Here is an 8,501-nt window from a genome sequence, read left to right as displayed (position 1 = left end):
TATATATGTATCACAGTAGAGATATAGAGAGGCAAAAACACCAGATGTGCTTGCATTGTGACAGCACAATAAGAGAATGTTAAGAGTGAAGGGGAAAGCGGATGCAATCTTTTAGGTTTATGTAACTGATCCTAGCTCAACTTTTTACCAAACGTCTTTAACTCCCCTCCAAACAGACACACTTCTTTTAAGCGGAAAGAGTTCTTTACAAAAAATACTTTGTTTTCACATACATTTGTACTATTCAAAACAAAATCAATTCTGCTAGCAAATTGTGGGTTCACAGGGACATTTAAGCTCTCATTAAAATGGAAAGCAATCAGACCTTTACATCTACAGATTACACATTTAATAGTTTCACAGATTTGGCAAAATTCATGAAGACATCTAGAATGCTTTCACCAAATCGTAGACGTATATATAGAAATCATCATCAAATTTGATGAAGCAGATAGATGGTTTGACCTTTACTTGATGGATGATCATGCCCTTCCTTCCAGAGCCATCTTGTTTGGCGCACTCCACTCGTTTGCCCACCAAGAAGTCTACCACTTCTCCTCGTTCCCTTTGTACTGGAAGTGAATCAATAGAATAAGGCATAATGTGAAGGTCACCTTCTTTATAATCATCTAAGAGCTGGTACATATACAAGACAGGATCGTCTTCATAGGTGATGTAAAAACCCGTGTTCATTATAGGGACACGTGCTAGGGTCATTCCCCTCCACTCATCTTTAGAGCCATCCTCTGTTTCAAACAGGTGCTTCACTGCTTTGCTACTCATCATGTCCGCTAGGTGTGCATCACAGGTTTGAGATGTTGCAACTCTATCAGGGAGGACTTCAAGTCCAGAAATTCTTTCATCTTTATTAAGTTCTAGTCCATAGACACAGTCAAATCCATCGTATTTTATAAGATACAAAGAAGGATTTACAGGCACTTGGTCCAGAATGGTTCCTTTCCAATGGGTGACAGGGCTGTTACCTTCTTTCCACCCATGGCGAATCCTGCAGCCTATGATGCTCTGTTTCAGCTGAGAAACAAGTGAGCTGGGTCCCACACTGCTCCGATGTTTTGTGTGAGTTGTCCTTTTTTTCATTATGCTAGCAGATACACCAGTGATACCTGCATCAACTCTGGACCCCCGGTCAGTTGTCTTCCTTAATGAAGTCTTCATTCTTCTGAAGTTACTGAAAAGTGAAACTGCTGGATGAGGATGAAAGTTCAAGATTCTCCAATTTGAAACCGTCCATGGAATTTCAATGTTCTTATTAATCCATTAACCAAGTACTTCTTTTACAAGTTCAGCAAAAGCTCGAAATCGTAAGTACTTTGCAGGGCCGCAGGGGCCAACTTCTGCAGCCAGCCGTCCTGCTGCTTGCTCCCAGCACTGGCGACCCAGAAAAAGACACAGCCCGACCATGGCCACGCCCAGCCACGCCCAGCCACGCCCAATCCCTAAGCACAGCCCCACCCAGCCCTGCCCCCCTCTTTTGGCGCTTGCACATGGAGGGCGCCTGCGCACTGAGGCCCCCTGACTGTGCCTGCCTTTGTTGACTGGGAGCCGAAATGTTATTTATGGTTGCAAAATTTCAATTATTAAAAGGGTGTGCTTGGTTTTCTTTTGAATCTATAGGAGATCAAGTATGCACAGTTCTTGCATTTCAAGCTCTTATGATTAAGGAAAACTGTACAGAGGGAAATCATGGATCACGCGGAGCTGCAACACTGAGTAACAGGATATGTGAGTCGCCTATCAGGATCCTTTCTCTGTCCTTGGCATCATCCATCTCTGGGCCCTGGGCTCACAAACAGGCTGTGCTGCTGCTTGCATACATAATTCTCCTGTGCTTGTCAGTGGCTAGAAAATGATCTCACCTGCTGTGTTCTCCACAAGAAAACTCTTTCAGTTCAGTTGAGTTCAGTCACTCTGTGTGTCCAACTCTTTGCGACCCCTCAGACTGCAGCACGCCAGTCTTCCCTGCCCATCATCAACTCCCAGAACTTGCTCAAATTCATGTCTATCAAGTCGGTGATGCCATCCAACCATCTCATCCTCTGTCATCCCCTTCTCTTCCTGCCTTCAATCTTTCCCAGCATCAGGGTCTTTTCCAGTCAGTTAGTTCTTTGCATCAGGTGGCCAAAGTATTGGAGTTTCAGCTTCAACAATCAGTCCTTCCAATGAATATTCAGGACTGATTTCCTTTAGGGTTGACTGGTTTGATCTCCTTGCAGTCCAAGGGACTTTCAAGAGTCTTATCCAACACCATAGTTCAAAAGCATCAATTCTTTGTTGCTCAGCTTTCTTTATAGTTCAATTCTCACATCCATACATGTCTACTGGAAAAACCATAGCTTTGACTATACAGAACTTTGTTGGCAAAGTAATGTCTTTGCTTTTTAATATGGTGTCTATGTTGGTCATAGCTTTTCTTCCAAGGAGCAAGTGTCTTTCAATTTCATGGCTGCAGTCACCATCTCCAGTGATTTTGGAGCCCAAGAAAATAAAGTCTGTCACTGTTTCCATTGTTTCTTCATCTATTTGCCATGGAGTGATGAGACTGGATGCCATCCATGATCTTAGTTTTCTGAATGTTGAGTTTTAAGCCAACTTTTTCACTCTCTTCTTTCACTTTCATCAAGAGGCTCTTTAGTTCCTCTTCACTTTCTGCCATAAGAATGGTGTCGTCTGTATTCAGTTCAGTTCAGTTCCGTCGCTCAGTCGTGTCTGACTCTTTCTGACCCCAGGAACCGCAGCACGCCAGGCGTCCCAGTCCATCACCAACTCCAGGAGTCCACTTAAACTCATGTCCATCGAGTTGGTGATGCCGTCCAGCCATCTCATCCTCTGTTGTCCCCTTCTCCTCCTGCCCCCAATCCCTCCAAGCATCAGGGTCTTTTCCAGTAAGTCAACTTCACGTGAGGTGGCCAAAGTACTGGGAGTTTCAGTTTTAGCATCAGTCCTTCCAATGAACACCCAGGACTGATTTCCTTTAGAATGGATTGGTTGGATCTCCTCGCTGTCCTAGGGACTCTCAGGAGTCTTCTCCAACACCACAGTTCAAAAGCATCAATTCTTCAGTGCTCAGCTTTCTTCACAGTTCAACTCTCACATCCATACATGACCACTGGAAAAACCATAGGCTTGACTAGACGGACCTTTGTTGTCTCCTCTTTCCCTTTCATCAAGAGGCTTTTTAGTTCCTCTTCACTTTCTGCCATAAGGCTGGTGTCATCTGCATATCTGAGGTTATTGATATTTCTCCTGGCAATCTTGATTCCAGCTTGTGCTTCTTCCAGCCCAGTGTTTCTCATGATGTACTCTACATAGAAGTTAAATAAGCAGGGTGACAATATATAGCCTTGACGTACTCCTTTCCTGATTTGGAACCAGTCTGTTGTTCCATGTCCAGTTCTAACTATTGCTTCTTGACCTGCATACAGATTTCTCAGGAGGCAGGCAAAGTGGTCTGGTATTACCATCTCTTGAAGAAATTTCCACAGTTTTTTTGTGATCCACACAGTCAAAGGCTTTGGCCCTTACAGTCATTTGGGAGCTGAGAGAACTGCATTTGAAGGTGTTTGCAGCTCTGACAAAACTTTTGGCTCGATTTGACCTTCTCTGTGCCATGTATGTTACTTTGCTGACTAAGATCCGTCTAGTCAAGGCTATGGTTTTTCCAGTAGTCATGTATGGATGTGAGAGTCGGACTGTGAAGAAGGCTGAGAGCTGAAGAATTGATGCTTTTGAACTGTGGTGTTGGAGAAGACTCTTGAGAGTCCCTTGGACTGCAAGGAGATCCAACCAGTCCATTCTGAAGGAGATCAGTCCTGGGATTTCTTTGGAAGGAATGATGCTAAAGCTGAAACTCCAGTACTTTGGCCACCTCATGCGAAGAGTTGACTCATTGGTAAAGACTCTGATGCTGGGAGGGATTGGGGGCAGGAGGAGAAGAGGACGACAGAGGATGAGATGGCTGGATGGCATCACTGACTCGATGGACGTGAGTCTGAGTGAACTCCGGGAGTTGGTGATGGACAGGGAGGCCTGGCGTGCTGCGATTCATGGGGTCACAAGTAGTCGGACACGACCGAGCGACTGAACTGAACTGAACTATGCCATATATGTAGAAGCCGTGAGTTTAATAGTCTGTTAGTATTATGACTCAAAAAATAAATAAATAAAAAAGGACAAGAAAATTAAGTATTCAGTGTGCCGCAAATGGCTTTCTGCTTGACTTTGGATACCAGAGATGGGAGAATTTTTAGCTGTTCTGTAAAACTCGCAATATGAAGCTCATTAAACATGAGCCAGAGTGATGGGAATCTTCAAGTATCTCTACGGAAACTTATTCCGAGACTTCTTAATGATGATAAAGAAGTCAAAGTAACATGCCCAGGGTCGTACTCCTTTTTCAAAGAGTCCATAACTTTGAAGAAAGTATAATATATTATTTGGAAGGAATGTAGAATAACCATGAGTGTTTATAGTTGAATCATGTTTAGGAGTAGCCTATGCCTTTGAAACTACTCCATTGAAAGAGTTCTATGATTTCATCAGTTTAGGAGAGCATCTCAATACTTTCTTTTCCTTACAGGGTGTCATTGACATCTGATGAGTTCTGAGAACTTCTGAAGTAAAGAACCCCTGGAAAACTTCAGATTAAACAAACAAGCACAACAAACAAGCAGATATCTAATGGTGAGTGTTTCAGTTATCTGCTCTGTGAGTGTGTATTACCATATTTCTCTTCTATCTCCTCTACAGAACCCTTACTAAAACTCTGAGGTGAAGACAGTGAGTTTATGTTTTGGGTGAATGTGAAGAAGTAGTTGGGCGTATGGCAAAAGGGAAGACTGGCTTTGGGTGATAGCTGACATATGGGTTCCATGGACAATGCAGAGTAACAAGGTGGGTAAAGCTCAACATTCAGAAAACTAAGATCATGGCATCTGGTCCCATTACTTCATGGCAAATAGATGGGGAAACAGTGGAAACAGTGGGTGGCTTTATTTTTATGGGCTCCAAAATCACTGCAGATGGTGATTATAGCCGTGAAATTAAAAGACGCTTACTTCTTGGAAGGAAAGTTATGACTAACCTAGACAGCATATTAAAAAGCAGAGACATTACTTTGTTAAGAAAGGTCCATCTAGTCAAGGCTATGGTTTTTCCAGTGGTCATGTATGGAAGTGAGAGTTGGACTCTAAAGAAAGCTGAGCGCTGAAGAATTGATGCTTTTGAACTGTGGTGTTGGAGAAGACTCTTGAGAGTCCCTTGGACTGCAAGGAGATCCACCCAGTCCATCCTAAAGGAGATCAGTCCTGGGTGTTCCTTGGTAGGACTGATGCTAAAGCTGAAACTCCAGTACTTTGGCCACCTGATGTGAAGAGCTGACTCATTGGAAAAGACCCTGATGCTGGGAGGGACTGGGGGCAGGAAGAGAAGGGGACGACAGAGGATGAGATGGTTGGATGGCATCACCGACTCAATGAACATGGGTTTGGGTGAACTCTGCAAGTTGGTGATGGACAGGGAGGCCTGGCGTGCTGCGGTTCATTGGGTCGCAAAGAGTTGGACATGACTGAGCGAATGAACTGAACTGAACTGACATATGGGTTCCATGGACAGTGCAGAGTAACAAGGTGGGCAAATAGAGATACTGTGGGATTTTGGAGGAGGGACATGCAGTGCAGATAGGAGGAGGTCAGAGAAGGCTTCCTACATTGTGAAAGCTGAGTTGAAACTTGAAGCATGAATGGGAGTGATCCAAGTGTTCCAGTTATCATTACTATGTAACAAATTACCTCAAAACTCAAAGTCTTAAAACAACCATTTCATTTTGCTCGAATTGGGAAGGTCAGGAAATCAGCAGGGACTTTTTGTTTTAACTCTTTAAATTCTATTATTATTATTATTTTTTGGCCACACTAAATGACATGCGACGTCTTCCCACACCAGGGATCAAACTTCTGCCCCTTGTACTGGGAGTGTGGCATCTTAACCACTGTACCACCAGGGGAGCATCTTGGTTGGGCATTTCTTACTAGGAGGTTCACCTGTGTTTGCAGCCAGATAGGAACTGGGCTGCAGTCACCTGAAGGCTGCTGCCTTAGTTTCCAGGATTTCTGTAACAATGTATCACAAACTAGGTGCTTTAAAGGACAGAGATTTATTGCTCACCAATTTGGAGCTAGAAGTCCAAAATCAGGGCGTCAGCAGGGCCATACTCTGCTTGAAGACTCTAAAAGCGGATCATTCCTTGCTTCTTCCTAGCTTCCTGTGGTGGTTTAGTTGCTAGGTCCTATCCGACTCTTTTCCAATCCCATGGGCTGTGGCCCACCAGGCCTCTCTGTGCATGGGATTTCCCAGGCAAGAATCTATAGTGGGTTGCCATTACCTTCTCCAGGGGATCTTCCCAATGCAGGGATCGAAACCCGGTCTCCTGCATTGCAGGCAGTCTCTTGCATGGCAGGCAGATTCCTCAGTGATTCCTCCAGTGGTTGCCGATAGTCTTTGCCTCACAGATGAACCCCGCCCGTCTCTGCCTTTCTTGTCAGGTGAACTTCTCCCTGTCTGTCTTTTCCAGGGTAGGCTTCTTCTGTTTGTCACTGTGTCCATACTTCCCTCTTCTAGTAAAGACACCAGTTATTAGATTAGGAACCCCTCTGGTCTACAGCCGCACCACCCTGAACATGCCCAATCTCGTCTGATTTCAGAAGTTAAGCAGGGTCAGGCCTGGTTAGTACTTAGATGGGAGGAACCATTCTGGTTCAGTATGACTTCGTCTTAACTTGGCTATGTCTGCAAAGACCATCTTTCCAAATATGGTTACATTCACAAGTTCCAGAGGTTAGGACTTGACAGTCCTTTTGGAGGGACACTATTCACCTCATAATAGCTGGTCGAGGCTGAATGTCTACGATGTCTCACTCACATGTCTGGCTGTTGAGGCTGGTTGTCAGATAGGATCTCAGTCGGACTGTTGAGCAAAGTACCTAAGCATGGTGGTCTGGGAGAAGCTGAACTTCTTACTTGGTGGTGGATACCCCTACTCCCACGCCCTACCTCAGCAGACATCCTGAGAGCTGGGAGGAAGCTTCATGGCCTTTTCTGGCCTCAGAAATCATACAGCATCACCTGTGTCATCCTCAGCTGGTTGAAGCAGTCACAGACTTGACTCCCAGAGGAGGAGTGGGAAAGAATTTGAGAGTATGGGATTACTGGTTCTCTGAAATTGAATGTTCAGTGTGTTTATAATTGAAAAGGAATAAACAAAACAGTTAAAAGTCTTCAAAAGCCTACAACTGTTCTATTACCCACACCCCACACCCAAAAAGAACACCAGGAAAAGAGTGGAAGAAGACAAGATAAACTAGGAGTGGAGCCCACCCCTCCACAAACAGCTTTCTTTTTAAAATTTATTTTTAATTGTAGGATAATTGCTTTACAAAGTTGTGTTGGTTTCTGCTGTACAATAATGTGAATCAGCTATAAATATACATATATCTCTTTTGAGCAAATAGCTTTTTCATTGCATTGTTCTCAGGTAACCATTTAAAGATGCCAGTGCTAAGACCCTGGCTGATACAGACTCATGGATCAGAGCACATTAGCTTTCTTATATTAGATGTTTAAAACAGTATCATGTATTCTGATGAACTGTGGCATCCTTTTTCCTTCAGCATACCGTATTGAGAGGGGATGGACGCCTTCATGGATCCTAAGTGAATGCTTGTCCCTTTTTAATCATTCATGTATATACATGCATTTTTGGAGTCTCCCAGGTGGTGCTAGTGGTAAAGAACCCACTTGTCAAAGTAGGAGACATAAGAGACTTGGGTTCGATCCCTGGGTGGGAAGATCCCCTGGAGGTGGAAATGGCAGACTAGAAGGAAAGAGGACAAAGTTACCTGTGTGAAGTAGTAACAGTTAGTTGTGCTGGGAAATGTTTAAAAGCCAGCTGTCTTGTTGGGGGGAGTCCAGACTTGTGGCATTTGCCATTTTCTGTGGTGTAAATGTTTCTGCCAGGGCCAGTTTCAAAACACCAGTGTGACATTGTTGAATACAAATTGGGAGGAGACGCCATCTCAATAAGGCTTCCCAGGTGGCGCTAGTGGTAAAGAACCTGCCTGAGAATGCAGGAAGCTTAAGAGATCTGTGCATGGGGAAGGTCCCCTGGAGAAGGACATGGCAACCCAGTATTCTTGCCTGGAGAATTCCTTGGACAGAGGAGCCAGACAGGCTACAGTCCACGAGGTTGCAAAGAGTCAGACACACTGAAGGAACTTAGCATGCATGCATGCCATCTAAATATCATCTCTAGCAAGCTGGCAGAAGCCAGCTCCAGCACCCCACTGTTTCTATCCAGCCATGGGCAGATTGGGATGAACACATTTGCATGACAGCAGGAATTTAATAGATTAAAACATTGTAGTAAAGTAGTTTTTCCGGGAAAGTTATTGTAAGTCAGAAAGGGAGTGTTAATTAGCTAGCAGGTG

General features: G+C 44.2%; 1 pseudogene; it reads right to left on the bottom strand.

Moving 5' to 3' along the window:
• Positions 1–387: 387 nt before the first annotated feature.
• On the bottom strand, positions 388–1,176 carry LOC138444649 (spindlin-1 pseudogene; annotated as a pseudogene).
• Between the last annotated feature and the right edge of the window lie 7,325 nt (positions 1,177–8,501).

Source organism: Ovis canadensis, chromosome 8, assembly GCF_042477335.2.
Source record: "Ovis canadensis isolate MfBH-ARS-UI-01 breed Bighorn chromosome 8, ARS-UI_OviCan_v2, whole genome shotgun sequence".
Lineage (NCBI taxonomy): Eukaryota > Metazoa > Chordata > Mammalia > Artiodactyla > Bovidae > Ovis > Ovis canadensis.
Note: the sequence above shows the minus strand (reverse complement) of the source record. Positions and strands in the feature narration are given on the sequence as shown.